Below are 13,373 nucleotides of genomic sequence, written 5' to 3'. Positions count from 1 at the left end.
TACTACTCTGCAGAGTTTCTGCAGAAGTTCTTACTCCCCATAAGCTCCATTTCTTCTATGTTTGCTGTCACCCATTGTCTCATTCTTCTTTGATGGCTCCTCTTTTCAATGTCACTTTTTGCCGGCTGGTGTGGCCGAGTGGTGACCGGTGGCTACACTGAGTCACAGCGCCAGAGATTGCGCCAAAGATTACTATTCCGCCGCCTCAATGGGCGCAGTAGTAGTTCAGAGGATGTCGAGAGCAGTCGTTGTTCCGTTGAGCGAGAGAGTAGACGATCTGAGTGTTGACTGAAATGTTGTACTGTTCGGTTGGTGTAATGTATAGATGGAAGAAGATGTAATTGTCAGAATATATTTGAGAAAGGAGATGGGCTTTTGATTTATGATGCTGGTGTAATGGAATATTTTCGTCAATATAAAATGAGGTAAAAAGGTATTACAGTTTCCTTTAATAACAATCCCTCTTGCTCACAGGTACAGTCAACAAAGCACCTGGCTCGTGTTTATTTATTATACTCGTAATTGTGGTTTCTATATGCAATTATAGTATTTACGGTTTTTCACTTAGTTCATTGTAAATGGTGTTTAAAATATTTTGTCGTATTGAGAAAGAACCGAGCCAGATACATGTACGTTGAGACACACTACCACACACAGAACAGTTACTCTTTTGCTTTGTTGTTTCGTAGCTTTTATAGTTGCAGGGGACTTAATTAATCAATTGTGTTAATGGAAATTCCTTATCATTCTTTATTTTTATTTTATGCAGTCAGATTGCGTGGGCCAACCGGTTACGAAGTCTCGTAACCGGTCACACAGCTAGCAAAATTATTACATTTATTCATTAATATTAGTCTTTTCTTTTTAATTAAGCCCCCTTGCAGCGGTTCTAGGCGCTTCAGTCTGGAACCGCGTTACCGCTACGGTCGCAGATTCGAATCCTGCCTCGGGCATGGATGTGTGTGATGTCGTTATGTTAGTTAGGTTTAAGTAATTCTAAGTTCTAGGGGACTGATGACCTCAGATGTTAAGTCCCATAGTGGTCAGAGCCATTTGAACGTCCCTTTTTACTTATAATCTTCCACCATCATTCTTGTACACTGTGATCGTGCTGTTCTTTTATATATCCTATTCTTTTCTTTCGTTTCTATCTCATTCGGCATCGATGTCATAGCTTTTTCCAGCGGTTTAAAGTATTCGTGCTATCCTCTCTGTGTACTGGTCACTATTTTCAGCTGACTAAAGCTTTTGTATCATATTTAGGCATACTGGGTCGTGTTAATAGCACTAAATTGGAGATCCCAGCCCTCACTCCAGCCTAGACCGGAAAATGATGCGGATCTATATTTGGGCCTCTAAGGCTTCTCATATACAATAGATCTGATTTATACCTTTCATCTATCAGCACAAGGTCAATTTGATTTATGATGTTTTTTACCTGCTGATTTTCTCGGTCTTTTGTGTATGTCTTTACGTGGTAGCGCCGTAATGAGGAGCACCACTATACATCTAGAGACTGGAAAGAACGTGAGTCTTGCTTCGTTAGCATTGCTTACGATACTTCCGTTGTGAAATCCAGCTATTGGTGTAATGATTGTTTCTTTCCCCCCTTGAGTATTTAGGTCACTAGCTGTTATTTCAACGTCGTGTTCTGGACAGCCATCGTATGTTCTTTGCAGAAGTTCATAGAGTACATCTTTCTTCTCCTCCTTGAATTCTATCGTTGCTACGTAGGCGTTGATATAGTGTAATCAAAGCATTTCCCCTTAACACTGAGTGTTGATAATCTTGGGCTGATAAGTGTAAACCCCGTTAGTAAATGTTTAGTTGGTGAGGTACGACGTACGCAGTGCCAAAGTCGTGCTTCCTCTCACTGCAACTGTAAAATATTAGGTTGGTGCATAAGCTCGTAGTTCTTGTTTTGCATGTTGGTATTCAGGTTGCTATGAGCTTATTTATCGATTGTAATTTTTCATACGTAGTTCACTGTTGCTATAAATATTCCAGAATTCGAAACCAGAACAGCTGTTAGCATGAGTGTCATAAAATTAGATATCTTAGGTGTTGCGAAACAACTCAAATCACTTAAGAAAGGCAAGTCTTCCGGTCCAGATGGTATACCAATCAGGTTCCTGTCAGACTATGCAGACACAATAGCGCCTTTCTTAGCAATCGTGTACAACCGCTCACTTGACGAGAGGTCTGTTCCTAAAGACTGGAAAGTAGCACAGGTCACACCAATATTCAAGAAAGGAAATAGGAGTAAACCATTGAATTACAGACCCATATCACTGACCTTAATTTGCAGTAGGATTTTGGAACGTATACTGTAGTCGAACATTATGAATCACCTTGACGAAAATGATTTATTGATACATAAGCAACACGGATTCAGAAACTATCACTCTTTTGCAACACAGCTAACTCTTTATTCTCATGAAGTAATGAGTGCTGTCGACAAGGGATCTCAGATCGATTCCATATTGCTAGATTTCCAGAAGGCTTTTGATACCGTTCCTCACAAGCGACTATTTATCAAATTGCGTGCATATGGAGTATCGTCAAAGTTGTGTGACTAGATTAATGATTTCCTCTCAGAGAGATCACAGTTCGTAGTGATAGACGGTAAATCATCGAGTAGAATAGAAGTGATATCTGGCGTTCCGCAAGGTAGTGTCATAGGCCCTCTGCTGTTCCTGATTTACATAAATGATCTAGGTGATAATCTGAGCAGCCCCCTGTTTGCAGATGATGGTGTAATAATTTACCGTCTAGTAAAATTATCAGACGGTCAATTCCAAATACAAAATGATCTAAAGAGAATTTCTGTATGGTGTGAAAAGTGGGAATTGGCACTAAAAAAAGAAAAGTGCGGGGTCATCCAAATGGGTACTAAAAGAAATCCGATAAATTTTGGGTATAGGATAAATCACACAAATCTAAGGGCTGTCAATTCGACTAAATACCTAGGAATTACAATTAGGAGCAACTTAAATTGGAGAGGTCACATAGACAATATTGTGGGGAAGGCGAAACAAAGACTGCGCGTTGTTGGCAGAACACTTAGAAGATGCTACAAACCCACTAAAGAGACAGCCTACATTACATTTGTCCGTCCTCTGCTGGAATATTGCTGCGCTCTGTGGGATCCTTACCAGGTAGGATTGACGGAGGACTTGGAAAAAGTGCAAAGAAGGGCAGCTCGTGTTATCGCGCAATAGGGGTGAGAGTGTCACTGATATGATACGCGAGTTGGGGTGGCAGTCACTGAAAAAAAGGCGGTTTTCTTTGCTGCGAGATCTATTTACGAAATTTCAATCACCAACTTCCTCTTCCGAATGCAAAAATATTTTGTTGACACCCACCTACGTAGGGAGATGTGATCACCATAATAAAATAAGAAAAGGTTTAGTTGTTCCTTTTCCCCACGCGCCATTCGAGAGTGGAATGGTAGAGAAGTAGTATGAAGATGGTTCGATGAACCCTCTGCCAGGCACTTAAGTGTGAATCGCAGAGTAACCATATAGATGTAGATGTATTTGAGTTTACATATTATCATTTTCTCATTTGGAGATAGTGAGTAGAGTTGTGGATGCTAGAAAGTGGGGTGCCAATTGGAGAAATCGGAACATTTCCGACATATTCTTCTGTTTGTGTTCATTAAAGGAGCAACAGCAGCGGAGGCGCAAGAAATATTTGCGCCGTGTATGAGGATAATGCCATTGGACAGACCACGGCAAGAAAATATTTTTCTCGTTTTAAGGAGAGTCTTTTTGGCATTATTGACTGTCCACTGTCAGGAAGATCTTCGGGGTTTGATGCAGATCGTTTAAACGCATTAATCCACAAAGATCCACATCAGTGTACACGAGAACTCGCAAATGCGAGCATTCCACTACTGTGTGACAGCTTCATGTAATGGGTAATTCATAACCGTGTGTACAGGTACCACATGCTCTAAATCAAAGAACAACGACCAGGAAGACCAGCCGACCGCTGTGGCCGTGCGGTTATAGGCGCTTCAGTCCGGAACCGCGCTGCTGCTACGGTCGCAGGTTCGGATCCTGCCTCGGGCATGGATATGTGTAATGTCTTTAGGTTAGTTAGGTTTAAGTAGATATGAGTCTAGGGGACTGATGACCTCAGATGTTAAGTCCCATAGTGCTTAGAGGCATTTGAACCATATGAACAATGAAGACTGCGTGAAGTGATGCTGCTCGATTATAACATCGGCTCTCATTCTTCTCATTCTGATATACTGGCAAAAAACATTACACAGGAGCTGGGTTGGGAAATCATTCTAAAAATGGCTCTGTGCACTATGGGACTTAACATCTGAGGCCATCAGTCCCCTAGAACTTAGAACTACTTAAACCTAACTAACCTAAGGACATTACACACATCCATGCCCGAGGCAGGATTCGAACCTGCGACCGTAGCAGTCTCGCGGTTCCGGACTGAAGCGCCTAGAACCGCAAGGCCACAGCGGCGCGGAAATCATTCTGCACCCATCATATTCTCCATATCTTGCACCTTCACATTTTCAGGTTTCACGCTCTCTATCGAACAACCTTCAAGACATACTCCTCTGGATGAAAATGATTTTCTGAACATGTCTCGACGAGTCCTTCATCTCAAAACAATCACGTGATATCTACACTCGCGGAATCGAGAAGTTATCCACGCGGAGGCCGTCTGTTGTAAATAGTGAATGAGAATGAATTATTGGTGACTAAGGTCTCTTATGCGTCTGTGTTGTGTTTATTATAAAATTAGAGAAAAACACTACGAACTTATGCACAATATATAACTCCTGTCTCTTCTAAAATCCCACACTGAGTCCACCTTACCAAATGTTTTAGTGCCAGACTCGTGCTTCCTCTCACTGCTGTGCTATGATTTTCTGTTTCAGTTTCGTTGTTTGATCCAGCAGCAATCTCAAGGCTCCTGGGCGGTACATAGACCTCACAGTCCAGGTCCCAATACATAAATTTGGTTAATGCTCCGACTTACACATTTTCTTTCCTTTTTTTCGTCTCCCTATTTGTTTGTCTATTACCGTCAGCCCTTCCTGTGACAAGTGCATCTTCATTAATGAAACCCGCCTTCCTTTGTTGAAGTTTTGCAACAGACGTATTTTTATGGAGCGGGTTGCCAGCTTTAAGTCCCATATCTGCCGGAGAACTGGTGATTTCTGTCAAGGTTTCCTTCTGTTAGTGGCCAGCCGCGGTGGTCTAGCGGTTCTAGGCGCGCAGTCCGGAACCGCGCGACTGCTACGGTCGCAAGTTCGAATCCTGCCTCGGGCGTGGATGTGTGTGATGTCCTTAGGTTAGTTAGGTTTAAGTAGTTCTAAGTTCTAGGGGACTGATGACCACAGTAGTTAAGTCCCATAGTGCTCAGAGCCATTTGAACATTTTCTTCTGTTAGTGTTTGGAGAACTAACCCAATCAACTACGAGGCAGCAGGTTCTCTCTTTGTTAGTCTCAAGGAAGAGTGTGTCTCTTCTGCTAGATACGACGTTCCAAAGACTTCTTTTCCGACGAAGCTGCCGTGTAGTCATGCAGAGAAACACTTGAAGCCATTTCTAGCAGTGTACAGTTCACTAGGGACACAGCAGCCAGTGCTGGATAGTGCTGCGATGAACATCTGACAGTGACATGTTCGTCTTCGGGTTATAAGCCACCAAGCACAATACCGGTTATTTTCGGACACTCAGTAAAACTGGACTGGGTGACTACACAATGTCGGTCGGCAATTGGGCAAGGCTGCAAACTGAGTCCGTCAATGACGAAGTCTGAGCCGTGGTAAAAATTGCTGTTTTGAAGAGCGCGCCGCAGCGTGTAGCGTGAAGCAGTCGCCCTCCGCTCCTGGCGGTGGCGCCGCTGTGGCAATCGCAGCTTTGGTGTCTCCCTCTGGTGGGAAAGTGGATAGGTTGCCTGTTCACGTGCATGTAAGGGGCGCAATTAGCTCAGCAGTTTGTCAGTCTGAGTCGGGGCAGTCTGGGCGAGTCCGGTCAGTTGGTCAACCGGGTCAGTGTGGGGCAGTCAGTGTCTGTCTGTCGTCCGGAGTGCTAGTACGTGTTAGGCCGCCAGTTTGCTCGAGTTGTTCAGGCAATGGTCATTGGCAGTTGGATCGATCGGTTGGTCGGTCGCGCACTGGGACACGAGATGACTTGTCCGTCTTGAGCGTCGGCGCATGTGAGGTTGCCACGTCAGTCCAGTGGGCTGCGCCGTATAGCGAGGGGTAGTGGCATCGCGACCGACACGAGAGCAACAGGAGTCAACCCACGACATCGGTCTGGCCAGCGCGAGCTGCGACGCCGTGAGACGGGAGATCGGCGCGCCTTCCTGCGTCCGTTGAAGCGGCTGGCAGCGGACGGTTCGGGAGCATGTTTTGGGGGTGCTGCGCCAGGTCTTCACAAGACATCGCAGTTTATTAGAAGTTAAGTGATTCGTGATATGTTGTTTCATTTACTTGTTAAATTCTACTTGTTTTCTTGGTTAGTCCCTCGCCCCAGCTTGCTCGTCTGTCTCTCGCCCGCATTTGTTAGGCAGTTAGTGTCTGTCTGTCGGTCTGCCGTACGTTAATGGCTGTCTCTGTCATGTTTGTCGGATTCGGTGTGAACGAATTTATTACTTGAAGTGTAACGGTCGAATTCCTGAAATATGTTTTTATCTTGCCTATCATCTTGAGAGGCGGTATATGTGTAATGTAGAGCATGTTTGTAATTTTTGTGTAAGGCTGCATTTCATGGGTTTTTATTTAAACGGTCGTTTTAGTATATAAAGTTGCCACCCTTCCATCCTAAGAGTTTTTTTTTTTTAAAAATCAAGTTGCACCTTCGGTGGCAAGTTAATTTTTTTAATGTTAGTTGTTTTGTACCATTTCCATCCCTCCTACGGGGTGCATAGTTTATGTGCTTGTGTGAGTTGTTAAAATTTTTAGTTTAAAGTGATCTGGTATGTTGCAGATTTGCACCAGTGTAGTCTTTCAGAGGTTGTTGTGAGCGGTCGTGACTACGGCCGTGTGAAAAGGCAGCGGCAAGGTTCTCAGCCCGAAAGCTCATATTGTCAATATTTGTTCTTTCTGCCTCTGAATAAAATTGTAAATTGATATTTTGAGGGTGCTTTCTGATTATAATTTTAAATCTGGTTTAAAAAAAGGGGTTTTAGGAATAAAATATCCAAAATGGCTCTGCGGCACTAAGGGATTTAACTTCTGAGGTCATCTGTCCACTAGAACTTAGAACTACTTAAACCTAACTAACCTAAGGACATCACACACATCCATGCCCGAGGCAGGATTCGAACCTGCGACCGTAGTGGTCGCGCGGTTCCAGACTGCAGCGCCTAGAACCGCTTGGCCACTCGGCCGGCATAAAGTTTCCATTTGTTGAAAGAAATTTGTTTTCATCAGTTATCCACTGGCAACTACTTCCACGCTCACATAGTGTGATTGAATGTGTTAATGTTCTTGATGAATCGCTAGTAAATAAAGTAAATTCTTAAGAAAAGGTTTTGAAAGTAAATTCACGGTTCAAAGACAATACAACGGGAAATTCCGCTCTTTTGCGGACAGAGTGGACGAACAGATTCAAAAGCACGAATCAAGGGCAGCACTGGATGAATAAACCAAGTAGACATACAGAGGTGAGTGAAGAGAAGAGACGAGATGGAAAGGGCAGTGAGAAATCGGACAGACAGTGAGTGAAGATAATGTCAGTCGATAAGTGAGAGAAGGACAGAGAGGTGTTTTAGAAGAAGCTATTTTCTTGCTGCTTCATAAAATGCTATTTTCATGCTGCTTCATAAAAAACTTGCTAACTTTGCCTTCGGGAGGTATGTCAGCCTATAGTCGACTTAGTTTTCAGACTTTAAGTCGGATCACTGCACTCAATAATGGTTCAAATGGCTCTAGGCACTATGGGACTAAACATCTGAGGTCATCAGTCCCCTAGGCTTAGAACTACTTAAACCTAACTAACCTAAGTACATCACACACATCCATGCCCGAGGCAGGATTCGAACCTGCTACCCTAACAGCAGCGCGGTTCCGGACTGAAGCACCTAGAACCGCTCGGCCACAGCAGCCGGCCCCTGCACTCATTCAGATGTCTATCGTTCCTTTCTGACATACTCACATTCCATTCGACGTCGAATGGATTTCTGATGCAAAGACTGACCAGAGCAACAGTTTTTTTCTCTTTTAAATTCTGGACAGCACCATTGGCGTCTTGTTCACCTGCGGTCACCGCACACGCAGTCCTGGCCGGGTACGATATCTCCCCGGGCATTTCCATTTACTACATGACGTCGCAATAATTCCTTATGTAATTTTACTTTTACAGAAATTAATACATGATAATCCCCATACTTGTGGCTTCACCCAGCGACTCAGCAACGTTTTTCTTGACTTCCTCTTCCAAATATCATGCTGACACTGCCTCTGCGAGGTTATCACTGCAGATGTTGGTTGCTGAGTGCAAAGACAGTGAAAACGTGTCAGCACCAAACCACTCTCCGCCTGAAGGGATTAGGCCGAGAGAGCGGGGGGACTGACGAGTTTAATTGCCCAAGGTATCGCCCCAAACCGGCAGAGCACGTAAGATGAAGCCACTGGCTCACTACCCACAGCTACAAACACCTTGAGAAGTAATCGACATGTCGCATCGACGTTCCGTCAGCCACACACATCAATATGTAACACTGACACCCTCGACTCGTTCCCGTGCTACTTGTCTAATTATTGAGTCATATCTGTACCCAGACAAATCGAACATATAATTTAATATCTATTGCTGATTTGAAAATGACTACAATAATAAATGGACATGTTTCACTGTATTTATCATTTTTGACTCCCAGTCTTCTACATTGGCCAGCCGTTTTGGCCGAGCGGTTCTATACGCTTCAGTCCGGAACCACGCGACTTCTACGGTCGCAGGTTCGAATCCTGCCTCGGGCATGGATATGTGTGATGTCCTTAGGTTGGTTAGGTTTAACTAGTTCTAAGATCTAGGGGACTGGTGACCTCAGATGTTAAGTCCCATAGTGCTCAGTGCCATTTGAACCATTTTATTTGTCTTCTACATTTTGATTCACAGTTGTGGGTGATTTTATTCATTATTTCTCGCTTCAGTTTACTACATTTTGTTGCCCAACGTGGAGCTTCGATTTTATTTCATCCTCTGTTAACTGTCACTGTGAGGACTTCCAAATTAGACGCAACACAGGGAAAATTAACCTACTGTAGATCTGTGGAATACGCTAACCTTTCTACACGCGATGTCAGGCAAATACTTAAGTGTTTGCGCGCGCGTGTTTTGTGTGTGTGTGTGTGTGTGTGTGTGTGTGTGTGTGTGTGTGTGTGTGTGTCTGTGTGGGTCGTAAATGGTCGGTATGCAGTAGATGTAGATGCAGCGTATTTAGTATCTATTGTCACATCATCCACTGCATCTTGTGATGTAACAGTGTATTTAGAATGTGAAGTCCGTTGTTATGTTAGTGTTTTTGTTTGTATCTCTATGGTTCTGGAATGCAACTACTAGCACTAACACCGGTGTTATTTTGTCTATATCACTTGATTCTGTGAGCACTTTTGTTCCAGGGTAGCGGTTTCTATTCACCTGGTATGTGAAATGTTGTTAGACACGGAAATTGAAAACTTAATGTACGAAGTTCGGAAAAGTGTGAAAGGAGAGGGCGCATCTGAAGATGGTGAACAACGTCATAGTCTATTGAATCATATACCTGCGATGTTAAGAAATATCACAAAAAACGAAACAAGGCTCAAATGGCTCTGATGACTATGGGACTTAACATCGGAGGTCATCAGTCTCCTAGAACGTAGAACTACATAAACCTAACGAACCTAACGGCATCACACACATCCATGCCCGAGGCAGGATTCAAACCTGCGACCGTATTGGTCTCGCGGTTCCCGATTGAAGTTCTAGAACCGCTCGGTCACTACGGCCGGCACGAAACAAGGTAGTGCCACCACAGCAGAACAGTTTGCCGAACTGAAACACAGAAATGCTACAACTACGGGCTATTTAGCTGAAGTAAAACAAGGCAAAGCTACCACCACGACGCAGCTAGCCGAGATAACACAAGTGATTGCAATGGTCGTGGAACTATTCTCTCAGATGAGGCAGGAGAATTAGACACAACTAGCTAGGCTAGAAGCTGAACTGAAACTCTACAAAGACAATATTTTTAGATCGCAGAAGTCAGGCGTTAATTGAGTACGGAAATTGAGAAGATACGGGTGAAGGTTGTAACAGTTCACATATGACGACCGTCAGTGCGTTAATTTTATTCGTCTTATAAATAATTAAGACAGGATAATGTACTGAAAAACGTTGCTGAGTCGTTGGATGAAGCTACAAGTATGAGGATTATAATATGTTAATTTGTGTAAAGAAAAAGGTATTATTGCGACGTCATACAGTATCCGTAAGTGCCCGCCGAGATATAGTACCCAGCCAGGTGAACAAGACGCCAATGGTGCTGTCAAGAAATTAAAGGAAAAGAAGCTGTTGTTCTGGTCAGTTTTTGCGCTGTGTAACTTGCTCACATAATGTCATATGTTGCACCAGGTCAAGGTTATTATTATATTAACTGAAATAACTAAGGATAGTCGGGGAGCATATGGCGTAGTACCTGTGTTGTACAAAATTCTTCTTCTATCGTCATCGTCTGGGCCAGAGGCCTGTTCCGTCTCATAAGTATTCATCCATCTTTTTCTTGGTCTTCCTACGTATCTGGTAAATCAGGGTTTAAAATTTAAGGGTTGTTTTGTCAGTCTTGAATCTGGCTTTCTTTGTAGATGTTCTAGCCAGATTGCAAATGTTCAAATGTTTGTGAACTCCTAAGGGTCCAAACTGCAGAGGTCATCGATCCCTAGACTCACACACTACTTAAACTAACTTACGCTAAGAACAACACACACAATCATGCCCAAGGGATGATTCGAACCTCCGGCGGGAAGGGCTAGCCTGATTTGTCGATTAATCTTCTCATTTATATCGTATAGTACAAGCCCTGCTCTTATTTCTTCGATTATTAGTCTAATCTTGTGCAAGCCTTAACTCCTCTTAGGAATTTCATTTCTGCCGCTTGGATTCTACATTCTTGCTTTTCAGTAGGCGTCAAGGTTTCCCTTCCACAGAGCAATGTAGGTGTGGCCATTATCTTATTAAACTTGATTTTTGTGTATTTTTTCTCACTTTATTTCGCAATGTTCTATTGATTGTTCCGCATATCATCTGATATTTCGGTAGTTTGTTGTCAATATCGAGTTCACTCTGGTAGCTTATAATATTACCAAGGTAACTGAAGTGCCTAATTTGTTCACCGGTTTTGTTTCCTATTATGGTCTCAGTTTTCAGCGGTCTTCTACCTTTGAAAACCATTATTTTTGTTTTTGGGATGGATCTTTTCGTATTATATTCTTTAGAAATTTGGTTCAGTCTGTAGATGGATCTTTGTAGAGAAGTCTCGCTATCCTGTACAACTGCGAGGTCGTCTGCGAAAAGGATTATTTTAAAAGACATGTTATGTGATAATCTCAAGACCAGACCAAGTTGTTTCCGTTTTTAAATCGTATCCCCCATGTATATGTATAAAAAAGTGTAGTTGATAAGCTACACCCTTGTCGAACCCCTTGGATTTTCGGAATGTCTTCCGATACAGAGTGGTTAGTCTTTGTTCTTGTTTTTGTACCTTTATATTGCCTTCCTGTCACCTCTGTTATTTGCTGTGTAATATGTTGTGTAAGATTTTCCTACTCACATGGTCTAGGCTTTCTCTAAGTCTATGAATGCGCCATGTGTTTCCCTGTTAAACTCTCTTTGATTTTCTATAATTTGTTTAAGTCTGAAACATAACAAATACAGGATCTTGCTTTTCTGAAACTATTTTGTTCTTTAGATAACAGATTTTGGGCAATAATTTGTAGATGTTGATTTATTATCTTGGCGTAAGTCTTACACGCTGCGTCCGCTAACGTTATACCACGATAAATATTGCATTCATTTTGTATACCTTTTTTAAAGATTGAAATGACATCTACAACTGTTCATGGTTTTCGTGGTTATTTTGCCTAGGAAAGTTGACTTCACCACGTCCAAGAGCCTTTCCTGTTCCTTCTCCGAACCCTCCCGTAGTCCGTCTACTCTGAAGTTAAAAATATAATTAAAATGTGTTACAGAAATTCAGCTCTTCTGAATTGTATTTGGAGATATTGTGTGTGTTATTCAAGAGCAGTGAGTCTAAATGATGATCGTTAATTAGTGTTATACATAATTTTATACGAAAATACTTTCGTAAAATTGTGAAAAACATTTATCCCTAGAAAAGCTAGAATCTCCAAGGAGCTTTAGATTCGCGAAGGGAAAAGTGAACACAACACAGTCGGATGAAAACCCAGGACCAAAGTATTAGCATTGCAATTTAATAAACCGCTTCACATATTATGGAGATTTAAACGTTACGTCACTTCGCATGAGCCAAAGAATTTAGTAAGTTCATGAACACTTATGGTGGGGAGCGTGTCAACAGACAGACAGTTTTAACTTTATCTCCCACATACCTCTCGACAGGAGAAACGCCATAAGGTCAACAATACTCTGGGCGAGGAGAAAACCGTGTGTGATAAAACAGTAGCGAGTACGAAAACACGAGTAACTTTAAGAATGGTGGATGTTGCAACAAGCATGGCTAATGAGAAGAAGTCATCCATTTACACGCTATATGTGACTAGTAGGTCAGTGAAGCCTGACCTGACATGGTCGGGGTGGGGGGGGGGTGGGGGGGCAGGCGACAGACGGCGGTCTTTATGTGGTTAATTAAATAAAAAACATTTTATAGTAAAAACTTTTCATGTCTAGATCGCAATTTTTCTATCACAATTAAAGGTCGATAACTAGTATCCGTTGCTATAGCAAACTAGTTATCGAACTTTATTGCGATTGCAGTCTAGACGTTGAAAGTTTTTACTTTACATTTTTTTATTTAATAAACAAGTAGTAGGCAATTAAGTCACATACGATCAAGGGTCTGTCCTCGACCAGTAGATGGCTGCAATACAACAAGGAAATGTCCCTGTAACTCAGGTCACGACGTAAAATTGCCTGCTGTGTTCCCAATACAGCGTATATTCTCAAACAGGTCAGTGAGTTCATGAAAGTTTAGAGAAACTTGTGCCTTAACTTGTTGATAGCAATTAGTTTATATCCCCGTAGTGCCAACCTAACCTTTTGACCGCGTCAGGTGCAATCAGGGACACTGACCAGTCAGAAAGCGCAGATGCACCATTCTGCTGACTGCAGATACACAAATTGTCAACAAAATATGAGAATATGGAATTAG

Source organism: Schistocerca serialis, chromosome 8 (genome assembly GCF_023864345.2).
Source record: "Schistocerca serialis cubense isolate TAMUIC-IGC-003099 chromosome 8, iqSchSeri2.2, whole genome shotgun sequence".
Taxonomy (NCBI): Eukaryota; Metazoa; Arthropoda; class Insecta; order Orthoptera; family Acrididae; genus Schistocerca; species Schistocerca serialis.
Note: the sequence above shows the minus strand (reverse complement) of the source record.